Here is an 11,617-nt window from a genome sequence, read left to right as displayed (position 1 = left end):
GAGAGAAAGCAGAAAGAGAGCTTGGAATTTGGCCTGGGCAGGGAAATATTTTCTGTATGTCCCCTTTGGTTTAACTGACTTGGTGGTGATCTGAAAGGAGAAGATGGCTCCTGACAGCCACCTATTAACTAACCAAGAATCATTAAGGGACAATGCCAGAACTGTTAACTTTTATGATTTTGCCTCTGTCTCCAGCCAGCTTACAAAACTGGTTTGACTAGGAATGACCGTGCCAAATACAGTATCAAAAAAATCTGGCAGTAGTGAAATCAATGCGAGTTCTGACATTAACTTTGATGGGGCCAAGATTTCACCCATAAAGTTTTCTATAACCTCAGCATCATGAGGTTTCAATATTTCTTATGTCAGTTTACACAGTGAGTTAACACCACATTTAGTTAGGACAGAGATTTGGGACTCAATAAGTGACCTGTGTCAATCTAAGGTACAGTTGAGAGGTACAATGAGGAGAACAAGCATCAACAGGTAACAAGGCAACTTTATTTTTCACTTACATTTAAAAAATTGAAATATGCCTATAGGAACCAGTGATTACTAGTCAGAAAGGCTGAAAAATACATGAGCCAATGTGATATTAGGAAAGCAGAATATGAAAGTGATAAAACAAAACTTACTATAACGGGGCGGGAAAGAGTTTCTGTGGGCAGCTGGCTGGCCAAGTTACTATTGAAATTATTATTTTAATGCTGCTGGGATTTTACTGTATTATTAATGATGTGTCAGGGCACCTAGAGCCTTGAATAGGCATCTTGTGTAAATTATAAATAAAGCTACGTTTTTTTCATGCATATTTTTCGTAAAAGTCATAGACAGGTTACAGGCAATAAACAAAAATTCATGGAAGCCTGTGACCTGTCCCTGCCTTTCAGTAAAAATATCCCTAACAAAAGGGGTAGGTGAGTTCAACACCCACTGCTGCTGGGGCTCCCAGGTCCCCCCTGCTGTGGTGCATGGGAGGTCTGGGGGCTGGGCTGCTGCAGGCTCCTCTCATCTCTGGGGCAGCTGGGAGGTGTGGGGGTCTCCCCACCAGCTGCCACAAGTGGGCAGCTGACAGGGGTCTTTCCCCCTGCCGGCCAGCCGCCCTGCCTGGGCAGCCCCCCTGCCACGGCTGGGCAGCTGAGAGCTGCAGAGGTGGGACTGGCTGGAAGTTCCAGCCCTAGGGCAGAAAATGATACAGAGGTGAATGGAAGTCACGGATTCCATGACATAATCATAGCCTTATTTATAACAAAGGACTGACATAGGGCATGCACAGTACGTACTTCATCTCTTCCTTTCTCAGGCTGCAAGGTCAATACTGCCTTTTATCTTTAGTCATGAAGGCATCTAGCGGCAGGAACTGATTGTACATTAGGTATGTAGCTAGCAGAAGAAATATAATCTGATACAGAGAGGCTGGATTCCAAACTCTAACAGGAATATATACAGAGTCACACAGACAAGCGATAGCTGTCATTGCCCTAAAGTGGCTTTCTTCTCAGGCTCTTTTCTTTTACTTCAGCCCTACCCAGCTTAACCCCGAGCCCCTTCACAGAATCCAAGGCACCATGTACTGGCACAGTGTTGCTTAACAACAATGCAGCATGCAGAACCCCCTGGTGCAGAACTGTGGTTGCATCCATGCCTCAGTTTTCCCTAATGGGCTTTCAATGAGGCTTACATAAGAAACAGGGCCCCTTCAGAGATCTAATTTATTTAACCAAAGGCCAAAATATGGTACACAAACAAACCTTTCCCCAGCTCCCTAGCTGGGGGGCTGAATGAATGTTGTTCCATCTGCCCCCCTTGAGTCCATCCATCTCCTCCATCCAGGCTCCTTACCACAAAGGCCCTCATGACCTGCCCCTATACCCCCAATCAGGCCTCTTGCCACCACCTGTGGAACCATTCCCTCTTTGACCTCTGTAAGGGTGCTGAGTCCAAACCACTTCAGCTCTTCTCCAGAGCAACATGTGGTTCCTCTGTGATCTGGACCACCTGTCCCTGTTTGGTAACATCCTTTCACTCGGACCACGTCTCCCTGGGAGCTTGGCACTCATAGCTCGTCCCTTGCAAAACCTCTTTCATCTAAGAGTATTTCTCCTAAATTGCCTTTCCTGGTGAGTTCCTGTGATAAATGAAGGGGAGGAGGGGTAAGCTTCCTTTTATGGACCCACCCAGCCAGTTAGCTATAAAATCCCTTTTAGTAGCTGTTCTTTACTTGCCTTACCTGTAAAGGATTAAAAGAAGTGAGTGGGCACCTGGCCAGGAGAGCCAATGGGAAGTTAGAACTTTTTAAAATTGAAACAAGACTCCCCTTTTGTCTGTCTGTTCTCCCAGAGCAAGGGGACAGGGCAGAACTATGCTGTTAGAAGCTTGGGGCCAGGTATGAAAAAATAATCAGAATTATACCTAGAAGCTACTCATTTAAACCCCCAGATATGTAAGTAGATCAGGAAATGTCTAGGAAGAGGCGATTAGGTTTATCCCTTTTATTTCTTGTGCACTCCTCTGTGCTAACCCCAAATACTTCTGTTTTGCTTGTAACCTTTAAATTGGACCTCAAGAATGTTAGTCTTGATGCTTAATCCTTTTAAGTGTTTTTCTTAAAGCTAGCAATAGCCTGAGTTTCCAGATGTATTTTCTTTATTTTTTTAATAAAACTTACCTTTTCTAAGAACAGGATTGGATTTTTGTGTTGTAAGAGGTATGTGCACATGTTGTTTAATTAACTGGTGGCAACAGCTGATTTCCTCTGTTTTTCTTCCCCAGCTCTTCCCCAGAGGGGGTAGGGGGTGAAAGGGCTTCAGGATACCCCACAGGAAGGAATTCCCAAGCATGCCTTCCTGGATTCTCAGAGGGATTTTGCACTTGGGCAGTAGCAGCATTTACCAATCAAAGGTGTGTGTGTGTTTTTGCGTTTTTTTTTTTAAACTGTAACCTTGGGGGTTTAATACAAGCCTGGAGTGGCAAGTATTAATTTTTAGAGTCCTTGTGGGCCCCCACTTTCTGCATTTAAAGTGCCAGACTGGGGAATCAGCCTTAACAGTTCCTTAACTCCCCTGAGAAGTCCCTCTCCGCAGGAATTTCCTCTGTGTTTTGGGGGCTTCTGACTGAGCTCTCTATTATTAGGCCCAGATTTATTAGGTCCAGATGTTTCTTAGCAAATTAACTTAGCTAGGTATTCACAGGTGGATGTGGGCTGACTCATTCTCCTCAGCAGAACCTGTCACAGGTAGGCTGAGTGCCTGAGCCTTTCAGAGGGCCAGCTACCATGTAATAGGTGGAAATTTAAGGAGTTGGTAGAAAATCAGTTAACTTTTAATGGAGTTGCTATTAAAGTTTCATTAAAACAGGCATTCTCAGTACCTGCTATAATAAGTTGCAGAGCACTTCCTTTTGTTTCCTATTTCATATGCTTAACTCTCCCAAAAAATTCACTTTTGGGGATTATATTTTCCATCCTTGCTTGCTTCCTAGAGAAGACTCCCCTCCTCCCCCCAAGTTTCACTGAGTGAGGGGAAAAAATCCTTTCCCCAGTGTAGAAAACTCACATGCTTACGTTTCACAAGCAGGAATGAGGCCTAAGATTGAACAACCAACCTTACCTCTCTCTTTGCATGTATACATAATGATTTAGGCTTGTTTCTCTGTGTCCAAGCTCTGCTCTGTTGAGGGGAAATTAAGGCCATCCGCAATCCAGTTATGGTTCCCTGATTCAGCACCAGCCCAGCCTTGGCATTAATTAGAGCAGCGAAGGAACTGCTCTAACGTACACTACTGATGTGAGGTTCCTATGGGTTTCCTAAAGGACCTACACCAGTGGAGAATCAGCATAACAGAACTCCTTCCCCTCACACCCCTTCTACTCCCAACCACATACCTGCCAGTAGGTGAGAGAGGCAAGAGCTGGTGAACACCAAAAGTTGTAAGGATATAATGAAGTTTTTAATCTTTTGCGTACAGTTTCTGAATGAATTCAGCATTTCACAATAAAGTCAGCCCTTGACAATTCAAGACCTCTTCACAACACTTGAATCTGCAGTGTCATACAGAAACTTTGCCCAATCCACTATTCCTTTCTGGATATGTAACTTTTAAAAATTACCTTCTCAGACTCAATGAATTTTGTTTTGTCAGTCTCAAAAAATTTTTAAAAAGACTTTGCAGGGAAAAGTCCCAGAGCGATGTTGTAGCAAATTCCCCTCATATGAATGGCCCATTGCTCAGAGTTCTCAGATCAGCCAGTGATTTCCCATACTATGTTTTTTTTAAATAAATAGGCACAGCAGTATTTTTATTGGATGTGGAGCTTGCCAAGCCAATTTGGAGCAGCCTGGTCAGTGAAATGCAGAGCCCTCAGACCACCATCAAATCTGGTCAGAGGGCAGTCATCTGTGATGTATGTGAGAGTTAAAGATTCAAGAAAATGGAGATGTCAGTTCCCTCCCCATTCTGAACTCTGGGGTACAGATGTGGGGACCCACATGAAAGACCTCCTAAGCTTATTTCTACCAGCTTAAGTTAAAAACTTCCCCAAGGCACAAATCCTTCCCTTGATCTTGGACGGTATTGCTGCCACCACCAAGCGATTTAGATAAAGATTCAGGAAAAGGACCACTTGGAGTTCCTATTTCTCCAAAATATCCCCCCAAACCCCTTCGCCCCTTTTCCTGGGGAGGCTTGAGAATAATATACGAACCAATTGCCTTTAATAAAAGTACAGACCCCAGACCCTTTATGTTTAGGACACTGAAATCAATCAGGTTCTTAAAAGAAGAACTTTATAATAAAAGGAAAAAAGTAAAAGAAGCACCTCTGTAAAATCAGGATGGAAGGTAATCTTACAGGATAATATTTAAAAACAGAGGATTCTCCTCTAGGCTCAACTTCAAAGTTACAAAAACATGAGTAAACCTCCCTCTTAGCATAAGGAAAATTCACAAGCTAAAACAAAAGATAATCTAACGCATTTCCTTGCTATTACTTACAATTTCTGTAACTTTAGATGTATCATTTCAGTAGAGCTGGGTTAGCTGCTTGGTCCCTCTCTTTGTCCCAAGAGGGAACTAAACAAAAAGCCCAAACCTTTTTCCAAAGGGAAAAAGCCTTTCTTCCCCCCCACCCCCGACTTGAAAGTATCTTCTTTCCCCATTCATCCTTCTGGTCAGGTGCCAACTCAGTTAATGGAACTGATTAACCCTTTACAGGTAAGTGATTCTGTACCTCTGGCCAGGAGGGATTTGATGTTACTGCATACATAAAGGTGGTTACCCTTCACTTTATATTTGACAGGAGGTTTATGCCTCAATTCAACATGGTATGTCTTATTAACATTTATGCCTAAATATGCATAATTCACATAATGCAACATCAAACAACAAATCGAGAGATCTAAGCTTATATCTGTACTTAGTCACTCAATCAAGGTTTTTACATTGCACTCATTACCAAGTTATTTACTATCTAGACAGTAGTTCGGCATTGAAAAGGTATATGCAGAGTTTCCAGTAGCAAAGCACTAGTTTTGTCACTTGACTGAATTCACTGGCAGGACATTCAAGCTGCATTTAAAGTGGCTTTTGTCCTATTGATAACAGGTGAAGGTCAAAAGATTCAAAGTCCAGCTTCAATAAAGTCCTCAGAAGTTTGGGTGCTATCAGAACCCGGTGGGTTTGCAGATTTTAGATGTAAATCACACAACAATAGGCTTCCCCCCCATCCCCCTTCTCTCCCTCCTACGAGGCTTCTGGTATTTCCAGCCCAGGAAGCAGGAAGAGCCTTGTGCTTAGTGTTTTCATATTTTCAGTCCCAGCCAGATCCTTGGAGTACAAAAATGAAGTAGAATGGGAGAGGAAATTTTTTTTGAATCCCAGAATCTCAGTGGGTGAAAGGGTTCTTATTTAATCTAAACTGGTTTGTTTGTCCCTGCCAGCAGTTCTGCATCCTGGGAACAAAGGGCCACAATGCAGTTACAACAGGGGAAGGGAGTCTGTTTTCTCTTGATTGTTCCTTCTTTTTATTTCCCAATCTCCTAAGCAGTCTGACTTTGGAGAGAGAATGAAAAGCCTATGCCAGAAAAGTGAAAGGTAAGATGTATAAGAGAATATTCTTTTCAGAAGTGACTTGGGGTTTTTTTGTTTAGGGTTTGTTTTTTTTTAATGCTACCCTGTTTAATAATAATGTCAGTATCTACACTCTGGAATAAAACACCTCAGTAAAGTTAATGGCTGAGGTGCTCCTATTAATTGGAGACAATCTTGCTCTGCAGAAAGAGTAACATGTGCAACAGTAACATAGCTAAGGCTGAAATAAGTAAAAACTCTCCTGTTGGTCCTATGTTATAACACCTACTGAGTTGGGTACCCACTTAAAGCATCTTTCTCCCCCAACATGGTTAAAGCAGTTCTGCTTTGACATGTGCCAGGTATGGTAGCTATGGTTTAACCACAGTCCTTAACTATGCCTCAGCCAGGGACAGAGCAGAGCTGCAGCACAGTTCGGGAACACCATCAAACATACTTGGATCCAGTCTACAGTATAAGATGTAACCTTCTTTTAACAATACTGGGGAAGAACCATTGTTCCCCAAAAGACCTGACTTTTTAAAGCCAGAAGACCCCTAAAGTTGTTATATCACCCAGCATCAATATCAATCTCTTTCCATTGCTGTTTTTAAAATAAATATATAAAGAGTGATATATTCATACTAAGAAAAAGGTAATCAAATCGCAGGTTTCAGATTATTGGCTGATCATGCCAGAAGTCAGAAAAGATCTCCTTCCCCCATGTATAGCAATGTAATGTAACAGTTTTACAAATGCTCTTTTATGTAAGGATAGCCAGCACCAAAAATCCAAGTACATTATGTGGGATTTTCACCTTCTGAAAATGGATCCCTGGCTCAATGAATCTTTGATCTGATGTGTGTAATAAACCCTACAGTTATGTTTCAAAACAAATTTCTGCTTGGGGCTGGAAACACCAACTTCACACTTCCCTGATTTTAACTGGGGGGATAAAACTGAGATTTGTAACAGATACACACAGAGAATGAGACAAGCATAGGCCACTGGCAGAAGCAGAATACTAGACTCATTTAATTAGTCAGACTTCTCTATACTTAAGTTTATCATTCGACTGAAGGAAGACAGGAGTTCAGTTTTTGGGATGCCCTGCTTGTATCCAGAATATCTAAATGAATGAACACACACACACACTTCAGACCATCCGTAAATACCACCTTTAACTACCAATACCATTTAGTTCCATACTATAAAATTATCCCATGAACAAAATAAAAAAGGAACCCAGATATTTTAGTACACACTTAAATTGACAGGTGTCCTGAAAGCTCTTTAGCAAAGACATCCTCAGAAACATACCTTGACATATTTATGACAAGAATGTCAAACTGAATGCTGAAAGCCAGGACTTCTTCTAAAAGAATGCTAATATTAAATATTTCCCATTTCTTTACACAAATGTAATATTTTACATTTCTTTAAGTTTCTCCCTGTCAGCTTTCTGATGTTTGTCAGCATGGGACACACTTGACTGGGCAGCATATTGAGCTATTAAATCTTTCATATTTCTCTATTGGCAGCAAGCCATAGTTAAAGAGCTAAACACCTGTTGGGTAAAAATGCTACTTACTGATTATTCCTGCTGTAGTTTGTTGTATTAAAAGTTCTTTGTTTGAAAGCTGTCAACAAATTCTTTTTAATCTTTCAATAAAAAAATGTGAATTATGTTCTCCAACAATGTAACTTCGTTGTGATGAATGAAGGCATTGCTATTGCTCTAATCATAACATATCAGCTGGTTTTAGAGTCAATTCCTTTTTGTCTAAAATTTAATGACCATGCAATTATTTAAATTTCAGACTAACAGACTGGGCTTTAGAGCTACAATGCTGCTCCCGTGCACTGAAAACACAAACTTGAAAGCAACAGAAAAGTTTCTAGACCACAGTTTCTGAATATATAACAAAGCATCTTTAGTGCAGGCATGATTCTGTTTGTGCTGACTGAATTTTAAACACAGATGCTTCATTTAAAAGTTGAGTAGCAAAAACCAAACTGCATTACTGTATTCCTCAGTGTGTGATTACAGTACAACTCAGGAAACCTTATCAGGCCTGTGCCTAACTTGGCTACATCATAAAATCATTTCTCTCCCCCATTTGATTTTTAGCTTCCTAAGCTCTTTTTTGTTTAAGTTAATTTCCTGCAGCATTACTGCCGGCAGCACATGTGCCCTTCAAGCATTTAAACAATTTGTTTCTCATGCCACTATTTATCCCATTCATTTTCCACAATCAGCTACTGTTCTAACACCACTGTCCTTAACCTTTCTCACTGACGTTTTGATGAGACGCTTATAGGGACAGCACCTTCCTTATTTATCTTTTTAATCATAAATCAGAGAAAGCTTTCTCTGTGAGCTCTTCTCATATTTTCCCCAGCAAGCTCCCTCCCTTGATCAAATTGTCAGTCATGTGATTTATCTGTTCCAATTAACCACTTAAGTTCCAAGCACCATAATTTTCATCCTTACTGTATTTTATATGACCACAACCAGGGTGAGATGACTGTGACCTATCTAAGATACCACACACAGAGCTGGAAATAGACTCCTGAATTCCTGACTACCAGAGCTTTGCATTAGCCACACTTCCAGCCTCCCTTATTTTATCTTCAGTGTATTCTCTCCTGCCTCTCTCTCTCTTTCACCTCCTCCCTACCATCATCACTACTCTCTCACTTTCTGGTTCTTTCTCCTCCACATTGTCCATCTCCTCCTTCCTACCATGATGACCGGCTCCTAGGAAGTTGGAATATATGGTGGCAGAAGATGCCCCTTCAAGGCCAGGAAACAAGTGAGCAAGAAAGCCTGAACCAAACCAGTGTGAACCGCCACCTCCTCCTCTTCACTTCATGCCCCTTCCCCCTGTTGTACTCTCAGAATCCGCATGGGGACAGTGAGGAGATGAGGGGGAGGAGGTGGCAAGCTTTGACTGACTTTTCAACAGCCCTGAGCTGAGCCTCTAGCTGCTGAGCATAGGAGCTGGAGAGGAAACCTTCCTTACTCCTCACAGCTCTGCTGGTGAGTCACGTGGGCTGGGATGAAAGGCAGAGCAAAGGCAGTGTGAGTGGGCAACAGTCACACTAGCTGAGTGATACCTGACAAGTAATTCATGGTCCAGATGCTGCTGCCAGCGCTCTACTGATTTACACTCAACCACAGAGGACACGGAGTCTTTGGGTCCAGCAGGCTTCCATTAAGCAGGGAGGAGGAGGAGACTTCATCCCTGCCTAGTGAGCACTTGTGCGAAACCTGAGTTGAAAGCAAGCTTGACAGGCTAGGCTGTGAATGGGCAGAGATGAGACTTATTTGCCCAGGAAAACAGACACTCCCTCTGGTCCTATTTCCTTTACTTCTCCAGGCTGTCTCCTTTGCTGTGGTCCTGAGGGTTGGTTAGCCCGCCTATTTCTCTCTTGCAGCAGATGTGAAGAGCTGATGTCCTTCTCCTTGACTGCCTTCTAAACACCAGTTGTAGGCTCACAGCTGAGCCGCTAGACACAGTGCTGCTGTGTTGCTCAATGTTCGAGATTTTTCTTAAAGCCCCACCCCCAGGAGACGTTTGATTACTTGAAAGTGTCATCTTACATTTAAAAAAACCTAAGCTTTAGCCCTCTAATTACAGAGAAAAAGCTTGAAAACATGAGCCTTAAAGGCTCCAAAGCCAGAAGGTAAATAGAACCCAATCTTTATTACTTTTTGAAATCTCATGATTTTGGGGACCTGTATTGTGATTTTTATACACTTGAGGGTAGCATCACTGCACCTCATGTCTGGAGGCAAGCTTAGAGCAGAGACAATACAGACATTGGTGGGCAGAGAGCTTACACAATGCACATCCAAAGCGGGGAGACTTTGTGGTCCTACTTACCCACTACCTTGCATTTTCTGTGTCCTTTACACCTAGGCAGATTACATGTAAAATGTTAACAGATCAGAATTCTCCATTCACTTACACCAGTAGTAGCCTTTTATACTCCGTTTGCACAGGTGTCAATGACTACACAAGCTGCAAGGGGCTGTGGAGAATCTGGCCCTCAAGGAGAACACCACTTTTCATCTTTTTACCAAGAGAACCACCCATCAGGAGCTAACCAATGATAAGAGAACTTACACAAGGGAAAGGACAGAGTGGAGTAGCAACTTCCCATCTCCTTGGCCCTTCCAATAAACAATTAAGTCAGTTGCATCCTTGATCACAGCGTTTCAATGTTTTTAATTTATCTTCCTCTTATTTTGCCTCTTTCTCGATTCCTTTTATTCAAGGGGCCCAGTTCTCCACCCCTTTGCACCAGTGTACCTCCATTGATTTCCGTTGTTATACCTGATGTACGGTGGTATAACAGAGTGAAATCAGGCCCTAGTGTTACAATTCTCCCCACTCATTTTCTACTCCTTTTCCCAATAGCATCCATCCTCCCCTGCAAAAAAGGAAAAAAGCTTTTATTTCTTATTTAAATCCTCAGTCAGTTTCTAATTTAAGGTTTGGATTTTTTTAATCCTCTCCTTTCAAAAATATGAAGTTTCTATTCTTTTTATATTCGTAACCAGGCATGAAAGAACAAGATTGCAAATACAGTAGTCAGTGTTTTTTTAAGTTCTTGTCTCCTTTTGTTTGCCATTCCATTAAGATGCGCCAAAAAAAAAAAAAAAAAGCGGGAAAACATCCCCAGAATTCCAGGTCTCCATGTATTATTTGTATAGGAAATCTAGTCAGAAGTCTTCCGACCTAGGCATTTACACCATGTTCATCACTGGGGTATCTGACTGCCAGATCTTTTCTAAAGTAAACTATAAGTTCCTCTAATATTTTTACTTCATAACTGTGCTCCTACCTGCTCCATAATCTATTTGTTGCATGTTTCAGTATCTGTATATTTCCTGAGAGACAGTGTAGCCCAATCACAGGCTGAGGTGGAGGTGAGAAAGAAAATGGAGAGAAAAGGAGGGAATCTAGAAGAACACATTCACAAATAATATACAGAGGACTCACAATCTTGTAGTATTTCTTTCTCACATATTGACACTACTCACAACCACCCTTTGGGCCATTTTAGAAGTTTTAAAAACCCTAATTTCTGTTTAAAAAGTCTATTTGAGCAATTACTGTAGGATTTATAAACAGCAAGACAATAGCACATTTAAAGCAAAAATTAAGTTTTTAAAGTATCATAAGTGGCCTCAGGATTCATTCCATTAATTCAAAATGATGGCCATTCTACATCTTTGCTTCAAAACCCATTTTGTCCTTTAGGATGTATCCTATTTTCTACTGTAGTTGTAGAAAATCCATACCTTTGCTGGAGTACCTTATTCTTCTGCAGTTGTTTTATTAAAGGTATGTGACAGTTCATGACACATAAGTGGCTCAGTGAGCTACAGACAGCATGTGCCAGGCTCTCTCATTGTTCTGCCATGGCTTTGGCATGCAGAAGTGGGGTTGGGTGCCACACAGCATGAATCACAAACTGAAAATGTGAGGTGTGATCTTAAAGGCACATACTCAAGATTAAAGCCACATCTAAATGGAAAG

Source organism: Lepidochelys olivacea, assembly GCF_965140295.1.
Source record: "Lepidochelys olivacea isolate rLepOli2 genome assembly, chromosome: 7".
Taxonomy (NCBI): domain Eukaryota; kingdom Metazoa; phylum Chordata; order Testudines; family Cheloniidae; genus Lepidochelys; species Lepidochelys olivacea.
Note: the sequence above shows the minus strand (reverse complement) of the source record.